The following is an 18891-nucleotide window of genomic DNA, read 5'->3' on the forward strand; positions in this document are numbered from 1 at the left end:
ACACATGACGTAAGTGTCTAAATTAGTTATAATAGCCTACTATCAAAATTACTTTAAAAGTCTTCTATAAGTCTTATAATGAAGACAACACATGACGTAAGTGTCTAAATGAGTTAAAATAGCCTACTATCAAATTACCTTAAATGTCTTATATAAGTCTTATAATGAAGACAGCACATGACGTAAGTGTCTATATTGGCTATAATAGCCTACTATCAAAATGACTTTAAAAGTTTTATGTAAGTGTTATAATGAAGACAACATATGGCGTAAGTGTCTATATTAGCTATAATAGCCTACTATCCAAATTACTCAAACGTGGTGGGTCATACCAAATACTATAAAAATGGGACCCATTACCTCCCTGCTTGGCACTCAGCATCAAGGGTTGGAATTGGGGGTTAAATCACCAAAAATTATTCCCGAGTGCGGCCACCGCTGCTGCTCACTGCTCCCCTCACCTCCCAGGGGGTGAACAAGGGGATGGGTCAAATGCAGAGGACAAATTTCACCACAACTAGTGTGCGTGTGACAATCATTGGTACTTTAACTTTAACTTTAACTTAATATGTTGTCAATATTCAGTGTTTTATCATTCATAGTTAATATTGTGAATCCCTAATTCTTTATTTTCATGTACATTCAGGGTGTCTAATTCAGTAAAAAAAAACGTAAAATACCATTCCGTTTTTTTCAGGCGGTCTGTCATAACGTTTTTAGCATTTAATCAGACATTATTGGGGGAGGTGTCCCGGCCAGGGTGCGTTCCATCGTCCATCGCTGCCTCTCAAGTCCTTCACTGTAACGTTCCTCATCTACGAATCTTTCATCCTCGCTCAAATTAATGGGGTAATCATCACTTTCTCGGTCCGAATCTCTCTCGCTCCATTGTAAACAACGGGGAATTGTGAGGAATACTAGCTCCTGTGACGTCACGCTACTTCCGGTACAGGCAAGGCTTTTTTTTTATCAGCGAGCAAAAGTTGCGAACTTTATCGTCGATTTTCTCTACTAAATCCTTTCAGCAAAAATATGGCAATATCGCGAAATGATCAAGTATGACACATAGAATGGATCTGCTATTCCCGTTTAAATAAAAAAAAAATCATTTCAGTAGGCCTTTAAGCCTGCACAAGCTGCCATGCCGGGCCGGAACATAGTCTTCTGTACCGTAAGCCGACACAAGCTTTATGCTCTCGCTCTCTCTCTGTCCTGAACTCTGTGCTTTCCCTGCGTTGATTGTCGTGTCCTCCCTCACCCCGCAGTTCCCAGTGTGCATCCCCGAGTCAAGCTGTGCGTCTTGTGCTCCCGGATCTTCCCTGCCTCCCTCGCGCTTCCTGGTTCTCGACTCCTCGCTTACCCCCAGACTACAACGACTTGCTCCTGCCCCTCGACCCAGCTTCCACCCCTGGACAACCCTGCCTGCCTTGCCCTTGTCGGACAGCACTGCTCCTCTAAACACGTTTACGGTAAAACCCTCCAGTTAAAGGCCTACTGAAATGAATTTATTTTATTTAAACGGGGATAGCAGATCTATTCTATGTGTCATACTTGATCATTTCGCGATATTGCCATATTTTTGCTGAAAGGATTTAGTATAGAACAACAACGATAAAGATTGCAACTTTTGGTATCTGATAAAAAAAAGGCTTGCCCCTACCGGAAGTAGCGTGACGTAGTCAATTGAACATATACGCAAAGTTCCCTATTGTTTACAATGATGGCCGCATGAAGTGAGAGAGATTCGGACCGAGAAAGCGACAATTTCCCCATTAATTTGAGCGAGGATGAAAGATTTGTGGATGAGTAAAGTGCAAGTGAAGGACTAGTGGGGAGTTGAAGCTATTCAGATAGGGAAGATGCTGTGAGAGCCGGGGGTGACCTGATATTCAGCTGGGAATGACTACAACAGTAAATAAACACAAGACATATATTTACTCTATTAGCCACAACACAACCGAATTATATTTAATATGCCACAAATTAATCCTGCATAAAAACACCTGCGTGTTTGTTATGCTAGCTCCTAGCTCCTCTGCTAGCTCCTAGCTCCATAGAACACGCCAATACAATTCAAACACCTGATCAACACACACAATCACTCAGCCCAAAAGACCGTTCACCTAACCCAAGGTTCATAAAGCTTATATATTTAAAAAAAGTTACATACATACGCAAAAAAAAGTTGCGCACATACGGTCAAGCGATCAAATGTTTAGAAGCCAAAGCTGCATACTCACAGTAGCACGTCTGCGTCTTTGTCATCCAAATCAAAGTAATCCTGGTAAGAGTCTGTGTTGTCCCAGTTCTCTACAGGCGTCTGTGTATCGAAGTCAAAAGTCCTCCTGGTTAGAGTCTCTGTTATCCGAGTTCTTCCATCTTGACTGCATCTTTCGGGAATGTAAACAAAGAAGCGCCGGCTGTGTACTGTTGTGGCTGACTACGTTCGAAAAATACGTCCATTTCGCACCGACAACTTTCTTCTTTGCTTGCTCAGCTTCCTTCTCCATAATGCAATGAACATGATTGAAACAGATTCACGAACACAGATGTCCAGAATACTGTGGAATTATGAAATTAAAACAGAGCTTTTTCGTATTGGCTTCAATGTGGAAGGCATACCCGTGTTCGCCGGTCTACGTCACGCGCATACGTCATCCTCAGAGGCGTTTCGAACCGGAAGTTTAGCGGCAAATTTAAAATGTCACTTTATAAGTTAACCCGGCCGTATTGGCATGTGTTATAATGTTAAGATTTCATCATTGATATATAAACTATCAGACTGCGTGGTCGGTAGTAGTGGCTTTCAGTAGGCCTTTAAATACTACACATAGCCTGTCACCCATTCCCTTTTTGGATTTTGTCACACACACACCAGTATTGTTTATTATGATATATATGGTCTATATATATATAATAAATCTTTGAACATTACATAGCCCCTGGTGTCAGTTGCCGTCACCTCCCCTCAGTAACCACAACAGGAGGTTTTGTATTAGTGTTTTTTTCTCTAAATTTGGCCCCCCCGGGTCAAAAATAATTGCCCGGGCCTGATCTACATCAGCAATAAGATTTGACTGAACAGGACATGGTATAAACAAAAACACAAATGAATAAAAAACTAAAGGGTTTCTTCACTTTGCAGATCAAACCCTTATTTAACTCAATCAAACACAAATTAATTGTTTTTTACACTTGGCAGTTTTTGTCAGCTAAAACATTGATGGAGTGTCTGGATTAAATGACAAGTAAACACAAACGCTACCATGCATACTAATGGGACTCTATAGGGCCCACAGATTTCACACCCAATTACAGTTGCGTTCGAAAATATTTAACCCTCATTATAAACTTCATTGTTGGAGCGGATTGCAATAAATCAACACAACGCAACCGCGGCTCAAAATAGTAGTTTGCACAGAAATGTGAGAGCTTTGATTGATGTTCATGCTTTCTGTTTCATAGTTCTAGAGAAAGGTACGTATTTGATCATAATCCAAGCAACAAATCAAAACCCAACTCTTTAAAAGTTGAAAGCATATTTTTGTTGTTGTTGCCGTAGACAGATCATTACCTGAGCAATAAGAAGTGTCTCATTCCTATTTGGCTCCATCGGGGGTAGACAACCCAAAACCTTGAAAGAGCCATATTGGACCGACAATACAAAAAAACTAATCTGCCTGGAGCCGCAAAAAATGAAAAGCCGTATATAAGTCTTATAATGAAGACAACATATGCGAAAGTGTCTATGTTAACTATAATAGCCTACTATCAACATTACTTTAAAAGTCTTCTGTAAGTCTTATAATGAAGACAACACATGACATAAGTGTCTGTATTAGCCTACTATCAAAATTACTTCAAAAGTCTTATATAAGTGTTATAATGAAGACAACACATGATGTAAGTGTCTATATTAGCTAGAATAGCCTAATATCAAAATTACTTTAAAAGTCTAATATAAGTCTTATAATGAAGACAACACATGCGAAAGTGTCTATATTGGCTAAAATAGCCTACTATCAAAATGACTTTAAAAGTCTTCTATAAGTCTTATAATGAAGACAACACATGACGTAAGTGTCTATATTAGTTATAATAGCCTACTATCAAAATGACTTTAAAAGTCTTCTGTAAGTCTTATAATGAAGACAACATATGATGTAAGTGTCTATATTAGCTATAATAGCCTACTATCAACATTACTTTAAACGTCTTCTATAAGTCTTATAATGAAGACAACACATGATGTAAGTGTCTATATTAGCTATAATAGCCTACTATCAAAATGACTTTAAAAGTCTTCTATAAGTGTTATAATGAAGACAACACATGATGTAAGTGTCTATATTAGCTATAATAGCCTACTATCAAAATGACTTTAAAAATCTTCTGTAAGTCTTATAATGAAGACAACACATGCGAAAGTGTCTATATTGGCTAAAATAGCCTACTATCAAAATGACTTTAAAAGTCTTCTGTAAGTCTTATAATGAAGACAACATATGATGTAAGTGTCTATATTAGCTATATTAGCCTACTATCAACATTACTTTAAACGTCTTCTATAAGTCTTATAATGAAGACAACACATGATGTAAGTGTCTATATTAGCTATAATAGCCTACTATCAAAATGACTTTAAAAGTCTTCTATAAGTGTTATAATGAAGACAACACATGATGTAAGTGTCTATATTAGCTATAATAGCCTACTATCAAAATGACTTTAAAAATCTTCTGTAAGTCTTATAATGAAGACAACACATGCAAAAGTGTCTATATTGGCTAAAATAGCCTACTATCAAAATGACTTTAAAAGTCTTCTATAAGTCTTATAATGAAGACAACACATGACGTAAGTGTCTATATTAGTTATAATAGCCTACTATCAAAATGACTTTAAAAGTCTTCTGTAAGTCTTATAATGAAGACAACACATGACGTAAGTGTCTATATTAGTTATAATAGCCTACTATCAAAATGACTTTAAAAGTCTTATATAAGTGTTATAATGAAGACAACATATGATGTAAGTGTCTATATTAGCTATAATAGCCTACTATCAACATTACTTTAAACGTCTTCTATAAGTCTTATAATGAAGACAACACATGATGTAAGTGTCTATATTAGCTATAATAGCCTACTATCAAAATGACTTTAAAAGTCTTCTATAAGTGTTATAATGAAGACAACACATGATGTAAGTGTCTATATTAGCTATAATAGCCTACTATCAAAATGACTTTAAAAATCTTCTGTAAGTCTTATAATGAAGACAACACATGCGAAAGTGTCTATATTGGCTAAAATAGCCTACTATCAAAATGACTTTAAAAGTCTTCTATAAGTCTTATAATGAAGACAACACATGACGTAAGTGTCTATATTAGTTATAATAGCCTACTATCAAAATGACTTTAAAAGTCTTCTGTAAGTCTTATAATGAAGACAACACATGACGTAAGTGTCTATATTAGTTATAATAGCCTACTATCAAAATGACTTTAAAAGTCTTATATAAGTGTTATAATGAAGACAACACATGACGTAAGTGTCTATATTAACCTACTATCAAAATTACTTTAAAAGCCTTATATAAGTGTTATAATGAAGGCAACACGTGATGTAAGTGTCTATATTAGCCTACCATCAAAATGACTTCAAAAGTCTTATATGAGTGTTATAATGAAGACAACACATGACGTAAGTGTCTACATTAGCTATAATAGCCTACTATCAAAATGACTTTAAAAGTCTTATATAAGTGTTATAATGAAGACAACACATGACGTAAGTGTCTATATTAGCTATAATAGCCTACTATCAAAATTACTTTAAAAGTATTATATAAGTCTTATAATGAAGACAACGCATGACGTAAGTGTCTATATTACAACGGGGGGTGCTGGAGCCTCTCGGCTGCATTCGGGTGGAATGCGGGGTACACCCGGAGAAATGCAAAACAAAATCATATACAAATAGGATAAAAGTAAAGGATATTAAATGAGCTCAAATATACCTACAAATGAGGCATAATGATACAATATATCTAAATAGCCTAAATAGCATGTTAGCATCGATTAGCTCGCGGTCATGCACCGATCAAATGTGCCCGATTAGCACTCCGACATGTCAATGACATCAACAAAGCCCATTTTTGTGCATTCACACACGGTACAGTATAAAACGTTTGGTGGACAAAATGAGACAAAGAAGGAGTGGAAGGTTTGACGTGTGAACAAACTGTTGCGTCACAGTCCACACACCATGGTGAGTTCAAGAACCGCCGAAATCAGTCAGACAAAACGATGTTCGCCGAATACTGTCATCGGTGAAGCGTACACACAAACATGTTACACAGCCGAACAATTGGGAAGGTTTGTGTCATGTTTGTCCTCAAACAAAAAACACACTAAAACAATCCTTTTTTTAAAAATGGAGAATTATGAATGAGGATAGTTATGAATGTGACTCAGTGCCTTTTTTTTTTTTTAATCTGCGTTGTGAACACATCATGTGAGAAGGTTTCTCCCACCTGGCCTGCTGAGGCAGATGCTGAATGTTTCATCAGCAGTGATGTAGTTGGTGGATACGTCCAGCAGAGGGCGGCAGACGCACACTAAAGTACTCACGATCTGCAGCCCCTATGTCATGTGCACCATCTCATAAGATGTCACGTTCTTCTTCATGAAGTCATACAGCAAGGCCTTCTCTGCTGGCTTACCATAAAATCATGATCATAAATTAATAAAAGTTTATTTTATTTTTGATGTACTTTTCATCAATATATAAAAGTATTCGTCATTTTCTCCTCATGAAATGTTACGACATTTTAGCGAAAAAAAAAAAAAGTTTAAAAAAATACGCTTTTTCTGCCATTTTCGGATGTTGTCGGGACTCCTGATGACGTTTTGAGACATCTCCTACAACTACAGCACCAGAATTGTGCTATTTAAGCAAGTCGTTTTTTTAAATTATTTTTGTGTAAGGGTCCCCCCCTTACGACATTTTAGCAACATTTTTTTTTTTCGTAAAATATTCATTTTCTTCCATTTTCGGGTTTTGTCGGGACTCCTGATGACGTTTTGAGACATCTCCTACAACTACAGCACCAGAATTGTGCTGCTAAAGCAATTTCGTTTTTTTTAATTTTTTGCAGCAAAAATTTTAGCAACATTTTTTTTCCGTAAAATATGCATTTTCGTCCATTTTCGGGTTTTGTGGGGACTCCTGATGACGTTTTGAGACATCTCCTACAACTACAGCACCAGAATTGTGCTGCTGAAGCAAGTCCGTTTTTTTGAATTTTTTGTAGCAAAAATTTTAGCAACATTTTTTTTTCGTAAAATATGCATTTTCTTCCATTTTCGGGTTTTGTCATGACTCCTGATGACGTTTTGAGACATCTCCTACATCTACAGCACTAGAATTGTGCTGCTGAATTAAGTCAGTTTTTTTTAAATTTTTTGTAAGGGTCCCCTCTTACGACATTTTAGCAAACATTTTTTTTTGTAAAATATGCATTTTCTTCCATTTTCTTCCATTTACGGTATGTGTCGTGCCTTCTGGTGACGTTTTGAGACATCTCATACAACTACAGCACCAGAATTGTGCTGCTGAAGCAAGTCCGTTTTTTTTTTTAATTGTTTGACATTTACGACATTTTAGCAAAAAAAAAAAATTCCGTAAAATATGCATTTTCTTCCATTTTCTTACATTTACGAGTTTTGTCGGGACTCCTGATGACGAAAAAAGACATCTCCTACAACTACAGCACCAGAATTGTGCTGCTGAAGCAAGTCCGTTTTTTTGAATTTTTTTTTACGACATTTTAGCAAATTTTTTTTTTTCGTAAAATATGCATTTTCTTACATTTACAGGTTTAGTCAGGACTCCTGATGAAGTTTTGAGACATCTCCTACAACTACAGCACCAGAATTGTGCTGCTGAAGCAAGTCCGTTTTTTTGAATTTTTTGTAGCAAAAATTTTAGCAAATTTTTTTTTTCGTAAAATATGCATTTTCTTCCATTTTCTTCCATTTACGGTATGTGTCGTGCCTCCTGGTGACGTTTTGAGACATCTCATACAACTACAGCACCAGAATTGTGCTGCTGAAGCAAGTCCGTTTTTTTAAAAATTGTTTGACATTTACGACATTTTAGCAAAAAAAAAAAATTCAGTAAAATATTCATTTTCTTCCATTTTCTTACATTTACGAGTTTTGTCGGGACTCCTGATGACGAAAAAAGACATCTCCTACAACTACAGCACCAGAATTGTGCTGCTGAAGCAAGTCCGTTTTTTTGAATTTTTTTTTACGACATTTTAGCAAATTTTTTTTTTCGTAAAATATGCATTTTCTTACATTTACAGGTTTAGTCGGGACTCCTGATGACGTTTTGAGACATCTCCTACAACTACAGCACCAGAATTGTGCTGCTGAAGCAAGTCCGTTTTTTTGAATTTTTTGTAGCAAAAATTTTAGCAAATTTTTTTTTTCGTAAAATATGCATTTTCTTCCATTTTCGGGTTTTGTCATGACTCCTGATGACGTTTTCAGACATCTCCTACAACTACAGCACTAGAATTGTGCTGCTGAATTAAGTCCGTTTTTTTAAATTTTTTGTAAGGGTCCCCACTTACGACATTTTAGCAACATTTTTTTTTCGTAAAATATGCATTTTCTTACATTTAAAGGTTTAGTCGGGACTCCTGATGACGTTTTGAGACATCTCCTACAACTACAGCACCAGAATTGTGCTGCTGAAGTAAGTCCGTTTTTTTTAGTTTTTTACGACATTTTAGCAAACTTTTTTTTTCCTACAATATGCATTTTCTTACATTTTCTTACATTTACGGGTTTAGTCGGGACTCCTGATGACGAAAAAAGACATCTCCTACAACTACAGCACCAGAATTGTGCTGCTGAAGCAAGTCCATTTTTTGGAATTTTTACGACAGGGTCCCCCCTTACGACATTTTAGCAAAAAAAGTTTTACGAAAAATATGCATTTTCTTACATTTTCTTACATTTACGGGTTTAGTCGGGACTCCTGATGACGTTTTGAGACATCTCCTACAACTACAGCACCAGAATTGTGCTGCTGAAACAAGTCCGTTTTTAAAAAAAATTTTTGTAAAAAAAAAGTTTTCCTAAAAAAAGCATTTTATGCCATTTTTAGGTTTTGTAGGGACTCCTGATGACGTTTTAAGACATCTCCTACAACTACAGCACCAGAATTGTGCTGCTGAAGCAAGTCTGTTTTTTGGAATTTTTACGACATTTTAGCAAAAAATGTTTTTCTTAAAAAATGCATTTTCTTACATTTTTAGGTTTTGTCGGGACTCCAGATGACGTTTTGAGACATCTCCTACAACTACAGCACCAGAATTGTGCTGCTGAAGCAAGTCCATTTTATGGAATTTTTACGACAGGGTCCCCCCTTACGACATTTTAGCAAAAAATGTTTTTCTTAAAAAATGCGTTTTCTTACATTTTCTTACATTTACGGGTTGAGTCGGGACTCCTGATGACGTTTTGAGACATCTCCTACAACTACAGCACCAGAAATGTGCTGCTGAAGCAAGTCCGTTTTTTGGAATTTTTACGACATTTTAGCAAAAAATGTTTTTCTTAAAAAATGCATTTTCTTACATTTTTAGGTTTTGTTGGGACTCCAGATGACGTTTTGAGACATCTCCTACAACTACAGCACCAGAATTGTACTGCTGAAGCAAGTCCGTTTTTTGGCATTTTTACGACAGGGTCCCCCCTTACGACATTTTAGCAAAAAATGTTTTTCTTAAAAAATGCGTTTTCTTACATTTTCTTACATTTACGGGTTTAGTCGGGACTCCTGATGACGTTTTGAGACATCTCCTACAACTACAGCACCAGAATTGTGCTGCTGAAGCAAGTCTGTTTTTTGGAATTTTTACGACATTTTAACAAAAAATGTTTTTCGTAAAATATGCATTTTCTTATATTTTCTTACATTTACGGGTTTAGTCGGGACTCCGTGTGACGTTTTGAGACATCTCCTACAACTACAGCACCAGAATTGTGCTGCTGAAGCAAGTCCGTTTTTTTGAATTTTTTTACGACATTTTACAAAAAAATTTTTTTTCCGTAAAATATGCATTTTTTTCTAATTTCTTCCATTTTCGGGTTTTGTCGGGACTCCTGATGACGTTTTGAGACATCTCCTACAACTACAGCACCAGAATTGTGCTGCTGAAGCAAGTCCGTTTTTTTATTTATTTTTTGTAGCAAAAATTTTAGCAACATTTTTTTTTCGTAAAATATGCATTTTCTTCCATTTTCTTCCATTTTCTTCCATTTTCTTCCATTTTCTTCCATTTTCGGGTTTTATCGGGACTCCTGATGACGTTTTGAGACACCCCCAAAACCACAGCACCAGAATTGGGCTGCTGAAGCAAGTCCGTTTTTTTGAATTTTTTTACGACATTTTAGCAAAATATTTTTTTTTCGTAAAATATGCATTTTCTTCCATTTTCGGGTTTAGTCGGGACTCCTGATGACGTTTTGAGACATCTCCTACAACTACAGCACCAGAATTGTGCTGCTGACGCAAGTCCGTTTTTTTATTTATTTTTTGTAGCAAAAATTTTAGCAACATTTTTTTTTCGTAAAATATGCATTTTCTTCCATTTTCTTCCATTTTCGGGTTTTGTCGGGACTCCTGATGACGTTTTGAGACATCTCCTACAACTACAGTACCATGATTGTGCTGCTGAAGCAAGTCCGTTTTTTTGAATTTTTTTACGACATTTTAGCAAAATATTTTTTTTTCGTAAAATATGCATTTTCTTCCATTTTCGGGTTTAGTCGGGACTCCTGATTAAGTTTTGAGACATCTCCTACAACTACAGCACCAGAATTGTGCTGCTGAAGCAAGTCCGTTTTTTTGAATTTTTTGTAAGGGTTACGACATTTTAGCGAAAAAAAGTTTTCAAAAAATTTGCATTTTCTGCCATTTTCGGGTTTTCTGATGACGTAACCCTAAACCCTAACCCGTACAATTATTTTCGTTTTGACCGTACCACGTCCGATGCGGGTTTATTGATTTTTAAATGTGCCAAAAAATAGCCCGTTTTGTACACTAGTGACAAATTGAGGTGATTCAATGCCAGTGTTGCTTTTTTAAGATTGAGCTTTTATCCAATCAGAACTCAGCTAGCTTGTTGCCAGCGCTCTATGAATTCTGCCTTCTGAACCAACTTTAGCGGCGGCTGCGCAGTTTAACGATCAAGGACATTCCGTTAACGGACAGTACCCTTACGTTAAACGTGACTGTGATTGGATGCTCACCTGTCACTCCCAAGTATCCAATCACAAGTTGTGATTTCCGAAAGCTGAAAGTGGCACCGGAGCCATACCCGGCCAGCGGAGAAATCAGCGGTCCTCACTGGTTTTTTTTAACCAACAAAGAAGCAGAGCAAAACGTTGATTAGGTGCCAGATATATATTTGCAAGGCCATTTTCAAGAAGGATATTCAAAGAGAAACTAGGTCTTGTGAATGTACAAACCCCGTTTCCATATGAGTAGGGAAATTGTGTTAGATGTAAATATAAACGGAATACAATGATTTGCATATCATTGTATTCCGTTTCCATATGGAAACGGGGGTTTGTATTTTGAGAGCTATTTATTGAACTAGGCCAGGGGTCGGCAACCCGCGGCTCCGGAGCCGCATGCGGCTCCTTGACCACTCTGATGCGGCTCAGCTACATACATGCCGACCCCCCCGATTTTCCCAGGAGGTTTATGGATCTCAGTGTCTCTCCTAGATAACTCCCAGGGAAAAAATAATCCTATTTACACTCTAATTGCTAAATAAAGGGCGTGCCCTAATTGCACTGCAGTAATTGTCCTCTATAGCATTTACATACAGCGTGCCAGGCCAGCCACATGTTGCATGTTGTTATTACTTGCACACACAGGAGACAGCAAAGCATACTTACTCATCAGCCACACAGCTTACACTGAGGGTAGCCGTATCAAACAACTTTAACACTGTTACGTTACAAATATGCGCCACACTGTGAACCCACACCAAAAAAGAATGAAAAACACATTTCTGGAGAACATCCCACCGTAACACAACATAAACACAACACAACCATTACCCAGAATCCCATGCAGCCCTAACTCTTCCGGTCTACATTATACACCCCCGCTACCACCAAATCCCCCCACACATCAACCCCCCCCTCTCTCCGTGCGTTGGTTGAGCGGAAGAGTTAGGGCTGCATGGGATTCTGGGTATTGGTACCGTCAGTGTAAGATGTGTGGCTGCTGAGCTAGTACGCCTTGCTGTCACTTACGTGAGCAAGCTGAAACTGCATTCTACATGTGGTCGAGCAGGTACACCTTTAGAGCAGACTGTAGAGGGCGCCAAATGCAGTGTCATCACGCTCTGATATTCGGGAGTCTCCCGGGAAAAATGAGAGGGTTGGCAAGTATGACGCTATCAAGCGCCATTCATTCAAAACTCGCGGGCTGCACTAACGTCAAATTTCCACATTAAAGTGCATGCTGGTGCGTGTGTCTGAGACCCCTAGTTAACATAGCACAAAGCATTCAAGCTTTTTATGCGGTGTTTTTCATTTTAAATTTTTTTTTGTGGCTCCCATTACTTTCTTTAATTTGTGAAACTTGCCAAAATGGCTCTTTGAGTGGTAAAGGTTGCCGACCCCTGGACTAGGCAAGCCATCACTGAAGGCCTAGGTGGGAAATGCACGGCTTTATATGCTGTATCTCATGACATTCTACGGAGTACTGTACAGAGAGTGCACGAGGCTGCATGTTTGAACAGGATTCATAGCAGTGATTGAAAAGAAACAGAGCAGAACAGAGTCGCTCCATTACTGATTGTCCCAGATTTCTGAATGACACACTTTTTCCACACGGATGAGAGAAATAATGTGCCGTCCAACCTTACAGAACCTTTTTTAAATATTGACCGTCCTTGGTGTGCCCTTCTCTCCCCTATTTCTCCATCTTATCAGTACTGTCTTGATTGCTTTTTTAGAAACGGTCGCTATATCGGAAATTCATACAATTTGCCTTTCGTTGGAACCGCGTTAACAATTTAGTATTAGCATTATCACAAAATATCCAATTACAATTAAAATAATTCAACAGGGATGGAACTTCTGGAATCCGGTCTCCGGAGGAAACAATGGCCATGCCATGTTGAGAACATGTTGAGTTAGGTCCCGAGGTTGAGTTCAATACAAAGTTTTTTCCAGGGATTACTCTTGAACCAAAGTTGCCAGATGTCTAAATTTAGCTGTACCAATGTATATTTGTGAATTCTGCTTGGAACATGTGCTTTTATAAGTTTTGCAACCTCAAAAATGTAGTTTTTTCTCAAACTGAAAGTATTAGGCTTAGAATCCCGAGAAAATGTGAATAAAGCAATAAAAACTTTCAAGGATAACTCTTGAACCAAAGTTGCCAGATGTCTAAATTTGACTATTTTGTTAGTGAGTGCTACTTGGAACATGTTATTTTGTAACGTTTGCAAACTCAAAAAATTATTTTTTTCTCAAAAAAGCTTAGAATCCTGAGAAAATGTGAATAAAGCAATACAAAGTTTTTTTTTTCAAGGGAAAACTCTTGAACCAAAGTTGCCGGATGTCTAAATTTAACTGTACCAATGTATCTTTGTGAATTCTGCTTGGAACATGTGCTTTTATAAGTTTTGCAACCTCAAAAATGTAGTTTTTTCTAAAACTGAAAGTATTGTGCTTAGAATCCCGAGAAAATGTGAATAAAGCATTAAAAACTTTCAAGGATAACTCTTGAACCAAAGTTGCTAGATGTCTGAATTTGACTATTTTGTTAATTAGTGCTACTTGGAACATGTTCTTTTGTAAGGTTTCTAAACTCAAACATTTCGTTTTTTTTCTCAAAATGACAGTAGTGAGCTTGGAATCCTGAGAAAATGTGAATAAAGCAATACAAAGTTTTTTTTTTTCAAGGGAAAACTCTTGAACCAAAGTTGCCAGATGTCTAAATTTAGCTGTACCAATGTATCTTTGTGAATTCTGCTTGGAACATGTGCTTTTATAAGTTTTGCAACCTCAAAAATGTAGTTTTTTCTAAAACTGAAAGTATTGTGCTTAGAATCCCGAGAAAATGTGAATAAAGCATTAAAAACTTTCAAGGATAACTCTTGAACCAAAGTTGCTAGATGTCTGAATTTGACTATTTTGTTAATTAGTGCTACTTGGAACATGTTCTTTTGTAAGGTTTCTAAACTCAAACATTTCGTTTTTTTTCTCAAAATGACAGTAGTGAGCTTGGAATCCTGAGAAAATGTGAATAAAGCAATACAAAGTTTTTTTTTTTCAAGGGAAAACTCTTGAACCAAAGTTGCCAGATGTCTAAATTTAGCTGTACCAATGTATCTTTGTGAATTCTGCTTGGAACATGGGCTTTTATAAGTTTTGCAACCTCAAAAATTTAGTTTTTTCTCAAACTGAAAGTATTGTGCTTAGAATCCCGAGAAAATGTGAATAAAGCAATAAAAACTTTCAAGGATAACTCTTGAACCAAAGTTGCCAGATGTCTAAATTTGACTATTTTGTTAGTGAGTGCTACTTGGAACATGTTATTTTGTAACGTTTGCAAACTCAAAAAAATATTTTTTCTCAAAAAAGCTAATAATCCTGAGAAAATGTGAATAAAGCAATAAAAAGTTTTTTTTTTTTCCAGGGATAAGTCTTGAACCAAAGTTGCCAGATGTCTAAATTTAGCTGTACCAATGTATCTTTGTGAATTCTGCTTGGAACATGTGCTTTTATAAGTTTTGCAACCTCAAAAATTTAGTTTTTTCTCAAACTGAAAGTATTGTGCTTAGAATCCCGAGAAAATGTGAATAAAGCAATAAAAACTTTCAAGGATAACTCTTGAACCAAAGTTGCTAGATGTCTAAATTTGACTATTTTGTTAATTAGTGCTACTTGGAACATGTTATTTTGTAAGGTTTCTAAACTCAAACATTTAGTTGTTTTTCTCAAAATGACAGTAGTGAGCTTGGAATCCTGAGAAAATGTGAATAAAGCAATACAAAGTTTTTTTCCAGGGATTACTCTTGAACCAAAGTTGCCAGATGTCTAAATTTAGCTGTACCAATGTATATTTGTGAATTCTGCTTGGAACATGTGCTTTTATAAGTTTTGCAACCTCAAAAATGTAGTTTTTTCTCAAACTGAAAGTATTGTGCTTAGAATCCCGAGAAAATGTGAATAAAGCAATAAAAACTTTCAAGAATAACTCTTGAACCAAAGTTGCCAGATGTCTAAATTGGACTATTTTGTTAGTGAGTGCTACTTGGAACATGTTATTTTGTAACGTTTGCAAACTCAAAAAATTATTTTTTTCTCAAAAAAGCTTAGAATCCTGAGAAAATGTGAATAAAGCAATACAAAGTTTTTTTTTTCAAGGGAAAACTCTCGAACCAAAGTTGCCAGATGTCTACATTTAACTGTACCAATGTATCTTTGTGAATTCTGCTTGGAACATGTGCTTTTATAAGTTTTGCAACCTCAAAAATTTAGTTTTTTCTCAAACTGAAAGTATTTTGCTTAGAATCCCGAGAAAATGTGAATAAAGCAATAAAAACTTTCAAGGATAACTCTTGAACCAAAGTTCCTAGATGTCTAAATTTGACTATTTTGTTAATTAGTGCTACTTGGAACATGTTATTTTGTAAGGTTTCTAAACTCAAACATTTAGTGTTTTTTCCTCAAAATGACAGTAGTGAGCTTGGAATCCTGAGAAAATGTGAATAAAGCAATATAAAGTTGTTTTTTTTCCAGGGATAACTCTTGAACCAAAGTTGCCAGATGTCTAAATTTAGCTGTGCCAATGTATCTTTGTGAATTCTGCTTGGAACATGGGCTTTTATAAGTTTTGCAACCTCATAAATTTAGTTTTTTCTCAAACTGAAAGTATTGTGCTTAGAATCCCGAGAAAATGTGAATAAAGAAATAAAAACTTTCAAGGATAACTCTTGAACCAAAGTTGCCAGATGTCTAAATTTGACTATTTTGTTAATTAGTGCTACTTGGAACATGTTATTTTGTAAGGTTTCTAAACTCAAACATTTCGTTTTTTTTTCTCAAAATGACAGTAGTGAGCTTGGAATCCTGAGAAAATTTGAATAAAGCAATACAAAGTTTTTTTTTTCAAAGGAAAACTCTTGAACCAAAGTTGCCAGATGTCTAAATTTAGCTGTACCAATGTATCTTTGTGAATTCTGCTTGGAACATGTGCTTTTATAAGTTTTGCAACCTCAAAAATTTAGTTTTTTCTCAAACTGAAAGTATTGTGCTTAGAATCCCGAGAAAATGTGAATAAAGCAATAAAAACTTTCAAGGATAACTCTTGAACCAAAGTTGCCAGATGTCTAAATTCGACTATTTTGTTAGTGAGTGCTACTTGGAACATGTTATTTTGTAACGTTTGCAAACTCAAAAAAATATTTTTTGCTCAAAAAAGCTTAGAATCCTGAGAAAATGTGAATAAAGCAATACAAAGTTTTTTTTTTTCCAGGGATAACTCTTGAACCAAAGTTGCCAGATGTCTAAATTTAACTGTACCAATGTATCTTTGTGAATTCCGCTTGGAACATGTGCTTTTATAAGTTTTGCAACCTCAAAAATTTAGTTTTTTCTCAAACTGAAAGTATTGTGCTTAGAATCCCGAGAAAATGTGAATAAAGCAATAAAAACTTTCAAGGATAACTCTTGAACCAAAGTTGCCAGATGTCTAAATTGGACTATTTTGTTAGTGAGTGCTACTTGGAACATGTTCTTTTGTAACGTTTGCAAACTCAAAAAAATATTTTTTTCTCAAAAAAGCTTAGAATCCTGAGAAAATGTGAATAAAGCAATAAAAAGTTTTTTTTTTTTCCAGGGATAACTCTTGAACCAAAGTTGCCAGATGTCTAAATTTAGCTGTACCAATGTATCTTTGTGAATTCTGCTTGGAACATGTGCTTTTATAAGTTTTGCAACCTCAAAAATTTAGTTTTTTCTCAAACTGAAAGTATTGTGCTTAGAATCCCGAGAAAATGTGAATAAAGCAATAAAAACTTTCAAGGATAACTCTTGAACCAAAGTTGCTAGATGTCTAAATTGGACTATTTTGTTAATTAGTGCTACTTGGAACATGTTCTTTTGTAAGGTTTCTAAACTCAAACATTTAGTTTTTTTTCTCAAAATGACAGTAGTGAGCTTGGAATCCTGAGAAAATGTGAATAAAGCAATACAAAGTTTTTTCCAGGGATTACTCTTGAACCAAAGTTGCCAGATGTCTAAATTTAGCTGTACCAATGTATCTTTGTGAATTCTGCTTGGAACATGTGCTTTTATAAGTTTTGCAACCTCAAAAATTTAGTTTTTTCTAAAACTGAAAGTTTTGTGCTTAGAATCCCGAGAAAATGTGAATAAAGCAATAAAAACTTTCAAGGATAACTCTTGAACCAAAGTTGCCAGATGTCTAAATTTGACTATTTAGTTAGTGAGTGCTGTTATTTTGTAACATTTGCAACCTCAAAAATTAATGTTTTTCTCAAAATGACAGTAGTATGCTTAGAATCCTGAGAAAATGTGAATAAAGCAATGAAAAATTGTTTCAGGGATAAGTCTTGAACCAAAGTTGCCAGATGTCTAAACTTAACTGTACGTTAGTGAGTTCTGCTTGGAACATGTACTTTTGTAAGGTTTGCAAACACAAACTTTTTGTTTTTTCTCAAAATGAAAGTAATGTGCTTAGAATCCCGAGAAAATGTGAATAAAGCAATAAAAACTTTCAAGGATAACTCTTGAACCAAAGTTGCTAGATGTCTAAATTTGACTATTTTGTTAATTAGTGCTACTTGGAACATGTTCTTTTGTAAGGTTTCTAAACTCAAACATTTAGTGTTTTTTTCCTCAAAATGACAGTAGTGAGCTTGGAATCCTGAGAAAATGTGAATAAAGCAATACAAAGTTTTTTCCAGGGATTACTCTTGAACCAAAGTTGCCAGATGTCTAAATTTAGCTGTACTAATGTATCTTCGTGAATTCTGCTTGGAACATGGGCTTTTATAAGTTTTTCAACCTCAAAAATTTAGTTTTTTCTAAAACTGAAAGTTTTGTGCTTAGAATCCCGAGAAAATGTGAATAAAGCAATAAAAACTTTCAAGGATAACTCTTGAACCAAAGTTGCCAGATGTCTAAATTGGACTATTTTGTTAGTGAGTGCTACTTGGAACATGTTATTTTGTAACGTTTGCAACCTCAAAAATTAATGTTTTTCTCCAAATGACAGTAGTGTGCTTAGAATCCTGAGAGAATGTGAATAAAGCAATGAAAAATTGTTTCAGGGATAAGTCTTGAACCAAAGTTCCCAGACGTCTAAACTTAAATGTACGTTAGTGAGTTCTGCTTGGAACATGTGCTTTTGTACGTTTTGCAAACACAAAAATGTAGTTTTTTTCTCAAAATGAAAGAATTGTGCTTAGAATCCCGAGAAAATGTGATTAAAGCCATACAATTCTTGTTTCAAGGATACCTCTTGAATCAAAGTTGCTAGATATCTAAATTGGACTGTATTATGTTAGCAAGTGCTACTTGGAACATGTCATTTTGTAAGGTTTCTAAACTCAACATTTAGTTTTTTTCTCCAAATGACAGTAGTGTGCTTAGAATCCTGAGAAAATGTGAATAAAGCAATACAAACTTTCAAGGATAACTCTTGAACCAAAGTTGCCGGATGTCTAAATTGGACTGTATTATGTTAGTGAGTGCTACTTGGAACATGACCTTTTGTAACGTTTGCAAACTCAGAAATGTATTTTTTTCCT

General features: G+C 35.7%; 1 long non-coding RNA gene across 1 annotated transcript in view; it reads right to left on the bottom strand.

Moving 5' to 3' along the window:
• Positions 1-11340: 11340 nt before the first annotated feature.
• The window catches only part of LOC133665197 (uncharacterized), a 103388-nt gene continuing 95837 nt past the window's right edge, over positions 11341-18891 (bottom strand). The window contains exon 3 of the long non-coding RNA XR_009828721.1: positions 11341-11435. This is a non-coding gene — a long non-coding RNA (uncharacterized LOC133665197). The remainder of the gene's footprint in view (positions 11436-18891) is intronic.

This window comes from Entelurus aequoreus, linkage group LG14 (genome assembly GCF_033978785.1).
Source record: "Entelurus aequoreus isolate RoL-2023_Sb linkage group LG14, RoL_Eaeq_v1.1, whole genome shotgun sequence".
Lineage (NCBI taxonomy): Eukaryota > Metazoa > Chordata > Actinopteri > Syngnathiformes > Syngnathidae > Entelurus > Entelurus aequoreus.